This window comes from Elephantulus edwardii, unplaced genomic scaffold (assembly GCF_000299155.1).
Source record: "Elephantulus edwardii isolate Elephantulus edwardi_28Jun2011 unplaced genomic scaffold, EleEdw1.0 scaffold00112, whole genome shotgun sequence".
In the NCBI taxonomy this organism is placed as follows: domain Eukaryota; kingdom Metazoa; phylum Chordata; class Mammalia; order Macroscelidea; family Macroscelididae; genus Elephantulus; species Elephantulus edwardii.
Window position 1 is genome coordinate 9,577,985 of NW_006399862.1, and position 13,861 is coordinate 9,591,845.

At 38.1% G+C, this 13,861-nt stretch overlaps 1 pseudogene across 1 annotated transcript; it reads left to right on the top strand.

Annotated features, from left to right (window-relative positions):
* Positions 1 to 11,831: 11,831 nt before the first annotated feature.
* LOC102854571 lies at positions 11,832 to 12,952 on the top strand (annotated as a pseudogene). Its single transcript, XR_438934.1, has one exon. The product of XR_438934.1 is annotated as a peptidylprolyl isomerase D pseudogene (transcript).
* Positions 12,953 to 13,861: the final 909 nt, after the last annotated feature.

The window sequence follows — 13,861 nt, forward strand, 5'->3', positions numbered from 1 at the left end:
TTGCTTCCTTGCTGCTTTCAGGAATCTTTCCTTATCTTTGGTTCTGAGAAATTTAACTATCATATGCCTTGGAGTTTTTCTTTTGGGGTCTATTTTATATGGTGTTCACTGAGCTTCTTGAATATATATTCTCTCATTCTTCATTAAGCCTGGAAAGTTTTCCTGTAGCAATTCTTCCACAACTCTTTTGGTGCCTTTACTTACTTCCTCCTGTTCTGGGATGTGCATGTTATTTCTCTTGATGGTGTCCCACATTATTCTTAGGTTTTCTTCTTTTTCCTTCTTTTGTGAGTCTGCTTATTGTACAGTAGATCAGTGGTGACAATTCTGTCTTCTATTTCACTGGTTCTGTGTTCCATCTCTTCCATTCTGCTCATGTGTCCCTCCTTCATGTTGACAGCATCTGAAACATTGGACCCTATATTTTGGATAGTTATTTCTTGTTTTTTCTAGTGCTGCTAATATCTCATTTGTTTTTTCTACATTGATCTGGATTGGGTTTTTGAGCTCCACCTGGTTTTTGCTTGTAGTATCATGTAATTCATCAAGTTTGTCTTTCATCCACTGAAAATATTCAATCATTGTTCTTTTAAATTCTGTGTCAGAAAATTCCATCAAACTTTCTGGCTTCAGGAAATCCATTGATACTGTGTCACCCTTTGGGGATGCCATCTTGCTTTGTGCTTGTGTAGTGTGTGGAATAGCTGACTTTCTTTGAAACATTGATATGTTCTTGGTCTGAAGACAATGCTCTAGAGACCAGTTGGGCAGCTACCCCATTTGTGTTTTTCTCTGAGCTCCTGACTCCAGGGAAATGTCAGTTCAGAGGCTGGGAGAGCAGTCTCTTGCAGGTAAGACAGGTCAAGGTGCTCTGGATTAAAGGAAACTTGATTGACCAGATATGTAGGCACAAATGTGGAGCCAAATGGGGTGGGGAAGACATGGGAGTAGGGAAATCCCAAGGGCAGGTCAACCACTTGGGGGACCTCACTCAGATCTCAGCTGTCTGGGTATTCTCACGATTAGTGTCCCTACTCAAATTCCAGCTGTCCGTCTCCCACTCAGTGGTTTTCACTGAGGATTCCCTGCCCCGTGGCACTTACACAAGTACCAAGCAGGGTCCTGGGTCTAATGGGACCAGAGAAGTCAAAGTCAAATTCCCACTGACCTACTAGCCTCTGGCTGGTCTGCAGTTCCACAAAAGTTCAGACAAATTACCACTGGCCTGCTTATTCCTGGGCAGTCGGCATGGCCCAAGAGAGCTCAGTCAAATTCCCACGAATGGGTTCACCCTTGGGTACTCTCCCAGACAATCAACTGTGCCCAAGAAAACCCCACAGCGGCCCAGCTAGTGGCTCAGGTGATGGTTGGATCTGCAGCATGGCTTTGTGTTCTTGTAGCTCCAAAACTAATTGCTCCAACAAAAGTTCTGATTCAAAATCCTACTGTCTGTGGCTGTTGGTTGGTCTCTGTGTGGCATGTTGGACTCTCTAGTGTCCCTGGGGCAATGTGGGGGGGGCGCTGCTGTGGGCAGGGGCGTGGGACTGGGGCACTTCAGGGGCTGTGTGGCTGGAGCACTACCAAGGGCACAGTTCACAGTGTGTTCTCAAATGTTAAGCTGCCAAGTCACCGATTCTCAGCACATCAGTCTATCTACTTTGAATTTAAGAGAGAGTTTTAAAGTTTCTTCTGGCTTCATTTTGATATTTCTTTCTTTTCTTCTTAATGACCTATTATTTTCTTTATATATGGGGCCATTGATACTATCAAAACATCTGATCTTTACTCATTAGTATTTCATTGTGAATTTATTTCTGAGATTGCCTATAAAATCAGGTGGCATTTATGCAAGGTCATACGTTAGCTTCCATTAATTTACCTGAAGCTTCATTGGCTTTACCTTTTATATGAATGATTACTGTTCTTTTCTGATGTCTATCACTAGCTTAGTCCTGACTGACAATATTGAACTTCTCCATCACTTCTTTTCATTGTTGTTGCTGTTTTTAGGTGCCATCAAATTAACTAAACTTAATCAAACTGAGAAAACAGGTCTGAAACCTTCCCTATCCTGCACCATCCTTATGATCTCTGTCAAGTCCATTGTGGTAGTCACTGTGTCACTCTGTCTCTTTGAGGGTTCTCTACTTTTCCCAGCATGATGTTTCTAAGGACTGGCACAATCTTAAAAATATACACAAAGTAAGTGAGTTGAAGTTTCACCGTCCTTACCTTCATGGAATACTTTGGTTGCACTTCCTACAAGACAGACATGTTTGATCCTTTGGCAGTCTGTGGTATAATCACTGCTCTTCACCAACACAATCCAAAGGCATCAGTTTTCATTGATCTTAATTTGTTATTTAACCTTCAGATGCATATCAAACAATTGAAAAGGCTTCAATCAGTAACATCTTAGTATTTAACATTCTTGCTCTTTAGAACTTTGGATTGGTACTTGACAGTAGACTTTCCCAATGCTATGCATCTTTTGATTTCTCAAATGCTGCTGCTAAGGATGTTGATTGTGGATCTAAATCATTGACAGCTTCAATCCCACCCCCCATCTGTTGTGATGTTGTCTATTCATCCAGTGGTGAGTATTCTCTTCACAGATGTTGTCTATTTGATACCTGTGTATCCCTTCTGGAAAAAGCTACTTTAACAATTGTCACTTATGTTGTTGAAAGACAGTAGAATTGCACAAAGCAATTTCCAGTATTGTTTCTATCACCAACACCAAGTTAAATTCACAATAATGATATATAGTCATAGTAAAACTGAAGATACGTATTTGGCTTAATTTACAAACTGAAAACACAAACTAATAAAGATGTTAGTACTGAGAATATGTTTGAAAACATGTTGCTGCTGTCACTATAATAATTGTTTAATGTAGATCATTATTTTGAGAAAGAAATTGTTTGGGCCCTCTAAATGAGAATTTTTATATTAGTTGATTGTGTTACGAAATTTAATATATTTTGTAATTTTAAATATCAAAATTTGCTAATAAAGGAAAAAACACAGCTGTTTAATAAGTGAAAAATCAATATACTCAGTAAATTATAAAATTGGGCCTAAAATTTTCAGTGAAACAAGAATAGATTAATATATCTGATTGTCTCTAGACTTCACTCCTAGTCATTGTCATAAAGTGTAACTGCACATTGTGTGAAAATATATGCCTTCAATAAATGGAGATATGTTGAGTAATTTATCACTTTACTAACTTAAGAAGTCCTATTGAAAAAAAATAAAAATTGCAAATTAAATGCTTCAGTATGTTTATAAAACTGACTTTCCTAAGTGCAGAGGCTAGTTCTCTGACAATGCTGCTAGTAGTATATCAAGGCATGAAACATCCCAACCTAATCACATGCCATTTCAAACAAGTCGTACATTCACTTAAGGTCATAGAATGTAGTACAGTAATACAGAAGCAGTGTATTTACTTAGTTTTTTACTGTTCAGTTACTCTATACATTAGACAAGAATCAGAAATTAAATAGCTCTCTACTACAAATGAAAAAGCCCATGCTATAACAATGAGTGCATTCCTGAAATCATACACTTAGATCTTGGTTTTCGTTATTTGTTGTTGGTATATGCTATATAGTTGTGTGCATCTCATAACTACCCTACACATAACAGCCCTTGCAAACTTATACAGATATGATCATCACGACTATTTGGCAATCGTTGCATAAATTGACGAAGTTTTTTAATTCTTTTTTTCCTTTTAAAAGAGGAAATATGAAACAAAGGATGACTCGAGATATCAGAGTGCTGAGAAAATTATGACCATTAACAAAGTAAAATTGAATAAATTTGCATCATGACATTCCTATTATCAGTATTTCATCTGTTTTATTTTAGGTACTCAAACATTCTTCTTGCACATTAAGTCAGAGAAACATCTGCTAGCATTTACAATACTAAGTAAAAACCAATTATTAAGAAAAAAAATTCAATTTCTCTCCATTTCTTCCATCCAGAGAGAATCCCCTACGTTTTGACATGTTGTTGTTTTTATGTGTCGTCAAATCATCTGCGACTCATAGCTACCCTGTGTAGAACAGCCCTAAACCTTGCTCAATCCTGTGTCAATCTCATTGTCTCTTACATATCTACCCAATTACCCCAATCACTGAATCAGTCATCTCATTGAGGGTCTTCCTCTCTTGTGCTGTCTCTTCACCCTCCCAAGCCCCTCTCCAATGACTGGTCCCTCCTTGAAACATACCCAGAGTATGTCAGATGAGGCTTCAGAATCCTTGCCTCCAAGGAGCAACCTCTCTATGACAAACTTGTTTGTTCTTCTGGCAGTCCATGGTATGTTCAATACTGTTCTCCATCACCACAGCTAAAAAGCAATTCTCCTTCTATCATCCTTAGTCATTGTCCAGCTTTCTGAAAATATTGCTGAAATCCAGACACACAAAGGAGATACCAAAAGAAAAATCACAAATATTTCTACAAAATAAGATCACTAGGGCATGTATTTATGTTGATTTTGTAGAATGAGTCAAGCGCTCTAAAACTTGGAAATCAATGTAGACCTTCACGTATTTCTACCACTCATTAATAAGCTATTTACATAACTTAAGACAATATTTCAAGAACAGAACAAGAAAAATATGACAAATGCTCTTATCAAGCACTTTGTAATCACAGAAGCATTAGAAAAAACAATTTAATAACAAATACTTCAGGGACCAATGTTATATAACCACATCTATCTTGCTATCTTGTATGAAAAGTAGGGTCAAAGTGTATTAGATTCTTTCAAATATATTTTCTTTTTTAAACAATGAAGATATACTTATTAAAGAGTACATGACAGCACTGGAAAATTAGTGCAAGTTCATTTTGGTATTCTAAATATAAACCTTTATACAGCATTTCATCATTATATCAGAACTTAGTGTACAGATTCAGGAAAAACAAGTTTTGCTTAGGTAAGCATGTATTACTTCATGAGTGAAAATAAAACACAACATACAGTTCTCAACTTTTAAATTGCTTTACACTTATCCCTAATTTTAATGAACACAAACTAAATTAAAAAATATTCATTTTTTTTCCCTAAAGGGACTCAAATCATCTCACTACACATTGATTTATGAAAGACATAATTTAGTAATCATATTGAGCATGCAAATACTGTTCAGAAACATAATTGTGACAATTTGACTGAAAAAGTGAAAGAGTCAAGAATAAAAAGAAATGTTTTTAATTGTAATATGTTAAAGGTGAAATGTCTATGTTAAGATAAAATAAGGTACTACACTGTAATATTTGTCTTTTAATCCTTACATTATCTTTCATGATTTTTTTTTCATTTCTTCATTTATAGTAATAGCATTTACAACCCTGCCTGCTGAAACCGAAGAGGAACTGAAGCACTTGATGCAGAAGGTCAAGGACTGCAGCCTTAATATGGATTGAAGCTCAACATTAAGAAAACAAAGATTCTCATCCCTGGGCCAATTGGCAGCATCATGATAGATGGTGAAGAGAATGAGATTGTTGACAGCTTCAATTTGCTTGACTCTACAATCAATACCCTTGGTACCAGTAGCCAGGAAATTAAAAGATGTATTGCATTGGGAAAGTTGACTGTCAGAGACCTCTCCAAAGTACTGAAAAGTGACGATGTCAGTCTGTAGTCTAAGGTGTGTTTGTCACGAACAATGGTCTTTGCAATTACTTGCTATGCATCAGAGAGCTGGACAATGAATAGAGATGATAGATGATAGATGATAGAAGGAGCATTGATGCCTTTGAGCTGTGGTGCTGTAGAAGAGTATTGAATATACCATGGTCTGCTACAAGAACAAAGGAGTTCGTCCTGAAGAGGGTGAAGCCAAGGACTGATCGCACCTTTCAACGTGTCCAAAGCTTCAGAATCCTTGCCTCCAAGGAGCAGCCTGAATTCACCCCCTCTGGAATGGACTCGTTTGTTCTTGTAGCAGTCCATGGCATGGGATAGATTAGAGTTTAAGGCTGTTTTACATAGGGTCGTGATGAGTCACAGGCGACTTGACAGCACATAACAACAACAACAATTGAAGAAAGAGTCTTATAGAACAAAGTTGGCAAAACTCAAATTTTTTGTTATGGGAGATTAATAGATTTAACATATACTTTCTGTATGTTATCAAGAGGAACCAGTAATACATAAGTTCATCCTGATTGGTAAAGTAGAAGATTAGAGTAAAAGACTTTCGATGAGATGATTAACATAGTGGTTGCAACAATGAGCTTTACATAACAATGATTATGAGGGTGCCACAGTACCAGCAGTGTTCAATCCTATTGTATATAGGGTTGTCTTGAGTCAGAACCTAATATATTATAGGTAACAAAAATAACAATTTAGAGCACTCCAGAGAGAGAAGAAATGCCGAACGTGTCTACAGGTTATATAGCTTTCTCAGAAGAAGCAACATGTGATGTCCAAAGAAAGATGAAAAATTTTCTTGACAAATTAATCAGTAGAAATTTGAGAATACAACCAAATAGCAGAGTGAAATCTAGAAAAACAAATGCATACACAGATCTCTGCCAATCATTAACAGAGTATTTATATAATTTAAATAACCACAATCAACTTTGTGTAAGTACCTGTCAGTATGTTTTGATGTAGTAAGTAGCATCTGAAATGGAGAAGTCAGTTTAGTCTTAATTACATAAAGCAATGGGTCCCAAACATTTATAATTATGCTACTCAGCTGGAGAAGAGCATTGAATATACAATGGACTGCTAGGAGAACAGACAGGTGAGTCCTGGAGAGGGTGAAATCAAGCTGCTCCTTACAGGCAAGAATTCTGAAGCTCCATCTGACATACTTTAGGCATGTTTTAAGGAGGAACCAGTCCTTGGAGAGGGACATCATGCTTGGAAGGGTGGAGGAACAGTGCAAGAAAGGAAAACCAAGGATGAGATAGATTGATTCAACAATTAGGGTAATGGGGGAAAGTGTGTCAGAGGTAATGAGATTGGCCCAGGATAGAGCAGGGTTCAGAGCTGTTGTACATAAGGTTGCTATGTGTAGCAAAGTAACTTGATGGTACATAAAAGTAGCAACTCAAGTAAATGCAGCAATGGGGGTTCAGTGGTAGGAATTTCCACCATCCACGCAGAAGACCCAGATTCAATTTATAGTCAACGTCCTTTTCACATGGAGGCTTCCTGTCTATGAAGTGAAGGCTTGTGCATTACTGTAATACCGAATAAAAATATCCATACTAAGACTAAGAAGAAAAAAAGTTGACTTTTAGACATGAAGGTGTGCAGCATAAAGCTCTGAGCAACAGCCAATCCTGGGGATGGAATTTGTGATAAAATAACTCATTTGGCTTTAAATTTGGCTTTTGTCTTTGATTCCTAAAATATGTTCATTGTTGTTGCCATGAAACCAATTTTGGCTATACTATCCTATACAAACAGTGTCTTATATGACAGTATAGAATAGCTCTCTAGGGCTTCTATCTTTGTAACCAATAAAAGGATTTAAGCAAATAATTTTAAAGGTTTCTTGGATTGTCCAGAGTATAATCTTTTGAGAGGGTGACACATCCCTTCAGAAAATAGGAGCTTCCTTGCGAGACTGCTTCCAGATTTTCTTTGGTTATTCCCACTTACAATCAATGTGCAATTCTAATTACTGATGTTGTTGCCATTGACTTGATTCGAATGTATATCCCTTATAGGAGGACCAAGTAGAATCACAGAGTTTCACTCCAACTTACTGTTGTTGAGTTGGTTGTACATAGTGACCCTCCAATAGGTTTCTGATGTTGTAAATCATGAAAGGAAGACTGCCCATCTTTCTCCTTCAGTGTTGCTACACCATAAACTTCACTGGAGCAAATAATCAGGTTTTTTCTTATTTGAAGTCATAATGGGTTATCGTTGTTAGGTGTCATCAGGTCAATTAGAACTCATAGCAAACTTGAACAATGGATCTGAAACGTGTCCTATCATGTGGCATTTTCATCATTTCTGATATTGTCAAACCCATTGTTAAAGTCACTGTAATAATCTATTTCAGTGACGGTCTTCAATCCTTTCACTGACCCCTCCACCTTTCAAAGTTAAATATCCCTTTTTAAGGACTGAACTCCTCTAACACTATGTCCCAAATATGAAATATGTGAGATCAAGTTTCATCACTCTTACATGTAAGGAGCACTTCGGTTGTACTTTTGTCAATATGTATTTGTTCATTCTTCTGGCACTGCATATTCAGTATTCTTCTCCAATGTCACAGCTCAAAGAGACCAATTCATATTCTGTTCACATTAGTGTTTGTCAAACTTTCAGGTGCATAGAAAGTAATTGAAAAAATCTGGTTTGAATCAGGTGCACTTTAATATTTAAACTGACATAATTGTCCTTAACACCTGGGAAGCAGTCCTTGAAGGCAGATTTTCCCAGTTTAGTATGTCTTTTGATTTGTCAACTTCTGGTACCAGGGATGTTGATTGTGGATTCAAGCAAGATGAAATAATTGATGTCTTCAATCTTTTCTCCATTTATCATAATATTGTATATTTTTCCAGTAATGAATATTTTTGTTTTCTTAATATTGAGACGTAATCCATTTAGAAGGCTTCTTTGATCTTCTACAGCAAGTATTTCAAGTTTTTTTCATTATAAGCAAGTCAGAACCTCTAAATTTTGGTTACCTGTTGAGCACTTGAGCACTCACCATTGGGTTGGCTAGTTGTTTTGTATTGTTGTTTTGTTGTGTTTTTTTTTTTAAATTGGGTGTCACCCAGATGTTTCACAATTAGCAACCCAGTGTATAAGAGAATAAAAGTCTACACCATCCTGGGAAATCTTGACAATCTCTGCTGTGTGTAAGCTGACATCACTGCTACCTAGTGCAAGAGTAACGTCAAGGACCTGACAATGAATCTATCACAGAGTGGAGAGAGTAGAGGATCCTAGCCACGTGATGTTGTATACCCATGACAGTAGACAAAAGAAACATTGGTTACATTAGTGGCCTTTCTCTCACACTACTTCTGAGACAAAAGAGTACAACAGACTTCAGCAGAGAACACAACAGCAAGAGGACAGCCACCAGTGCTGTGCAGGAACACCAGCATCACAGGGGTGTGGAGAGGTCTGGGCAGATAGAGGTGGGTGGAGGCCTAAGCCATCCAACTAGGATTGGCTAAGTGGAGAGGGGAAAAGGTGCTGGAGGGCCAAGGAGAGGGAACTGAGCTAGATACTCGCAAAGCAGGGTTGTTGTTGTTATGTGTCATAGAGTCACTTGCGACTCATAGCCACCCTATATACAAGAGCCCTAAACGGCATTCTATCCTGTGCCAACCTCACCGTCTCAAACACACTCATTTCCACCACTCCAGTCACAGAATCGATCCATCTCATCGAGGGCCTTTGTCTCCTGCACTGTCCTTCCACTCTCCCAAACATGATGTCCCTCTTCAAGGGCCAGTCATCCCTCCTTGCAACATGCCCAAAATATGTCAGATGAAGCTTAGAATCCTTGACTCCAAGGAGCAATGCAGCTTCACCCTCGCCAGGACAAACATGTCTGTGCTCCTAGAAGTGCATGGTATATTCAACATTCTTCTCCAGCACCACAGTTCAAAGGCATCAGTTATCTTTCTATCATCCCTAGTCACTGTCCAACGTTCAGACACATAGCATGTAATTGCAAAGCCTATAGCCTGGATCAGGCACACCTTAGTCTCCAGCCTGACATCATTGCTCTTCAGTACTCTTAAGAGGTGCCTCACAGCTGACTTTCCCAATGCAATTCGTCTCCTGATTTCCTGGCTGCTGTTACCAAGAGTGTTGACTGTGGAATCAAGTAAACTAAAACTGTTAACTATCTCAATCTCTTCACCATTCATACTGATGCTGCCAATTGGCCCAGTGTGAGAATTTTTGTTTTCTTGATGCTGAGCTTCAATCCATATTGAAGACTGCTTCCCTTGACTTTCTGAAGCAAGCACTTCAGGTCCTCCTCAGTTTCAGCAAACAGGCTTGTGTCATCCACATAACGCAGGTTGTTGATGACTCTTCCACCAATCCTGATGCCACATTCCTCCTTGTACAGTCCAACACCTCAGATAATCTGTTCTGCACACAGATTGAAAAGGTATGGGGACAAAATACATCCCTGATGGACCCCCTTCTTGTTTTGAACCATCTACTGTCTTCCTGCTCTCTTCTGACGACTGCCTCTTGGTCCAAGAATAGCTTTCGCATAAGCACAATCAAATGTTCTGGGATTCCCATTCTTCTCAGAGTTAGCCATAGCTTGTTGTGATCCACACAGTCAAAAGCCTTTGCATAGTCAATGAAGCACAGATAGACATTCTTCTGGTACTATCTGCTTTCTGCCAAGATCCATCTAATATTAGCTATAATATCCCTAGTACCACAACCTCTTCTGAATCCAGCCTGCACATCTGGCAGTTCTCTGTTGACATTGTTTCAATCATTTTTGGATAATTTTCAGCAGAATCTTGCTTGCATGTGATATCAATGATATTGTTTGATAATTTCCACACTCTGTTGGGTAGAGTAGGGAAAGAGATACATACACCTAAATGGGTGGTGGATGGCACCAACACCTGATCTGTTACCTGACTAACGAGAAAGGTCTCATCTCCTCTTTTGGGCAAAATTCTTGTCTGTGAAATATTGCTTTAGAGTTGAGCACTCAAATTAATACAGACAAGGGAGAAAGACTGGCAATCTACACTCCAAATAATAGGCCTCAGAAGACCTTATGTACAATAGAGCACATTTAGAGTAGACTAGTAGACATAGTACCAAAGGCAGAAACTTCTCACTGGTAATCACAAAAGAGGTGAAACAGTTGCAAACAGACACCACTGATTGAAATGTGGAATGTGAAAACTACGGAAAAATTGGAAATTGTTAAGAAATGGAACACATAAATATTGACTCACTAGGCATTGGCAAAATGAAATGGGTTGGCATGGGACATTTAATCATATTATATACTATGGTAGAGATGGAAAGATGAGGAATAAATAAATAAAATCCCTTTCATAGTTAATAAGATAATTTCTAGATTCATCTTGAATACAATATTGTGAGTGAAAGTGTAATACCTATAACACATAGGAAGAGGACCTGTTACTACCACTATCATTCAAATACATGCACCAACAATCAAGGCCAAAGAAGAGGAAATAGATAAATTTTACCAATTTTGCAGTCAGAAATTGATTGAACATGCAACCCACATACTTCGATAACAATGGGTGATTGGGATGCAAAAGTTGGGAACAAGGAAGAAGGATCAGTCATAGACTTGGTGACAGAAATGAAACTGGAGATAGAATAATAGAATTCTGTACAATCACTGATCTAGTAATTACAAATACATTTTATATATAAAAAAGCAACAACCATAAATGGCTACAATACACATTCACTTCACTTGATGGGCGACACAGGAATCAGATTGACTACATCTGTGGAAGAAATCATTAGAGAAGCTCAATATCAGCTGTGAAAACTAGGTCAGGTGCTGATTGTGAGAACAGACCATCAATTACTCATATGCAAGTTCAAAATGAAACTTAAAAGAAAAAAAAGAAAAATAAAATCTATGAGAAACAAAGTTTGAACTCAGAACTATCCCACCACATTTTACAGACCATCTGAGGAACAGGTTTGAAGCCTTGAACATTAATGAGTGATGACCAGATGAGTGTGGGAGGATATAAAGAATCTTATTCAGCTGAGGCACTTTGCAGCTTAGACCACGAGGTGGCTTGAGTCTTTCCCCGCGTATCGCGTTTTTGGAAGCCAAGATGTCGCACCCATCTCCTCAAGCGAAGCCTTCCAACCCTAGCAATCCCCGAGTCTTCTTTGATGTGGACATCGGAGGGGAGCGAGTTGGCCGAATTGTCTTAGAATTGTTTGCAGATATCGTACCTAAAACTGCAGAAAATTTTCGTGCATTATGTACTGGAGAAAAGGGTGTTGGACCCACAACTGGAAAACCTCTCCATTTCAAAGGATGCCCTTTCCATCGAATTATTAAGAAATTCATGATTCAGGGTGGAGACTTCTCAAATCAGAATGGGACAGGTGGAGAAAGTATTTATGGTGAAAAATTTGAAGATGAAAATTTCCATTATAAGCATGATCAGGAGGGTTTATTGAGCATGGCCAATGCAGGATGCAATACAAACGGTTCTCAGTTCTTTATCACAGCAGTTCCAACTCCTCATTTGGATGGGAAGCATGTGGTATTTGGCCAAGTAATTAAAGGAATGGGTGTGGCAAGGATGTTGGAAAATGTAGATGTGAATGGTGAAAAACCTGCCAAATTGTGCGTTATTGCAGAATGTGGAGAACTAAAAGAAGGGGATGACTGGGGAATAGTCCCAAAAGATGGCTCTGGTGATAGTCATCCAGATTTTCCTGAGGATGCAGATATTGATTTAAAAGATGTGGATAAAATTTTATTGGTAACAGAAGATTTAAAAAAACATTGGGAATACTTTTTTTAAATCCCAGAACTGGGAGATGGCCATAAAGAAATACGCTAAAGTTTTAAGCTATGTGGAAAGTTCAAAGGCTGTTCTTGAGAAAGCAGATGGATCTAAGCTACAAACTGTGGCTTTAAGCTGTGTACTGAATATTGGTGTTTGTAAACTGAAGATGTCAAACTGGCAGGGAGCAGTTGACAGCTGCTTGGAGGCTCTTGAAATAGATCCATCAAATATCAAAGCATTATACCGCAGAGCTCAAGGATGGCAAGGATTAAAAGAATACAATCAAGCACTGGCTGATCTTAAGAAAGCTCAGGAGATAGTTCCAGAAGATAAAGCTATACAGGCAGAATTGCTGAAAGTCAAACAGAAGATAAAGGCACAGAAAGATAAAGAGAAGGCAGCTTATGCAAAAATGTTTGCTTAATGAGTAATTCAATTTTGTTTAGTTTTTGCATAAAGGCAGTAAGATTTAAGAGTGTGTATTATCCCCAAAGTGTTTCCATTTATGTTTCAATTTCCTATTGTTTACAGTTTGCAGATACTGATGGCCTCACTCATAATAAAACAGTGTTACAAAAAAAAAAAAGAATCTTATTCATGAAGAATGCAAAAAGTCAGTACAAAATAGAGAAAGACAAGATCAAGATGGAAGTCAGAAGAGACTCTGAATATTGTACTAGAGTGCCAAGAAGCCAAAGCAAAAAGAAATCAAGACATTGAGAAGCTGAACAGATTTCAAAAGGCAACATGAGAAGACAAAGCAAAGTCTTATAATAAAATATTTGAAGAGCAGAAGTTGGAAAATTAAAAGGGCAAAACTCGTTCAGCGTTTCCTAAGCTAAAGGAACTAAAGAACAAATTCAAGCCTTAAGTTGCAATACTTCAGGACGCTGAAGGAAGAATGTTAAAGGACCAGGACACACCAAAAGAAGATGAAAGGAGTACACAGTCATTATACCAAAAAGAGTTGGCTGACAGAAGAATTTCATGAACTAATGTGATCAAAAGCCTATGGTGATGAAGGAGGAAGTTCCAGCTGCTCTAAAGGAACCGGCAAAAACCAAAGCCCTAGCAATTGATGGAATACCAATTGACATATTTCAGCAAACAGATGCTGCCCTGACATGGACTCACTCACCAGCTTGCACCAAGAAATCTGGAGGACAACTACCTAGCCAATTGACTGGAAGAGATCAGTATTCATATTCCAAGAAAATGGTGGCCGAACAGAGTGTGGAAATTATTAAACATTATCACTAATGACTACTAATGATTATCACTAATGATCACTAAAGATTATGCAAGTAAGATCCTGCTGAAGATGATCCAAAAT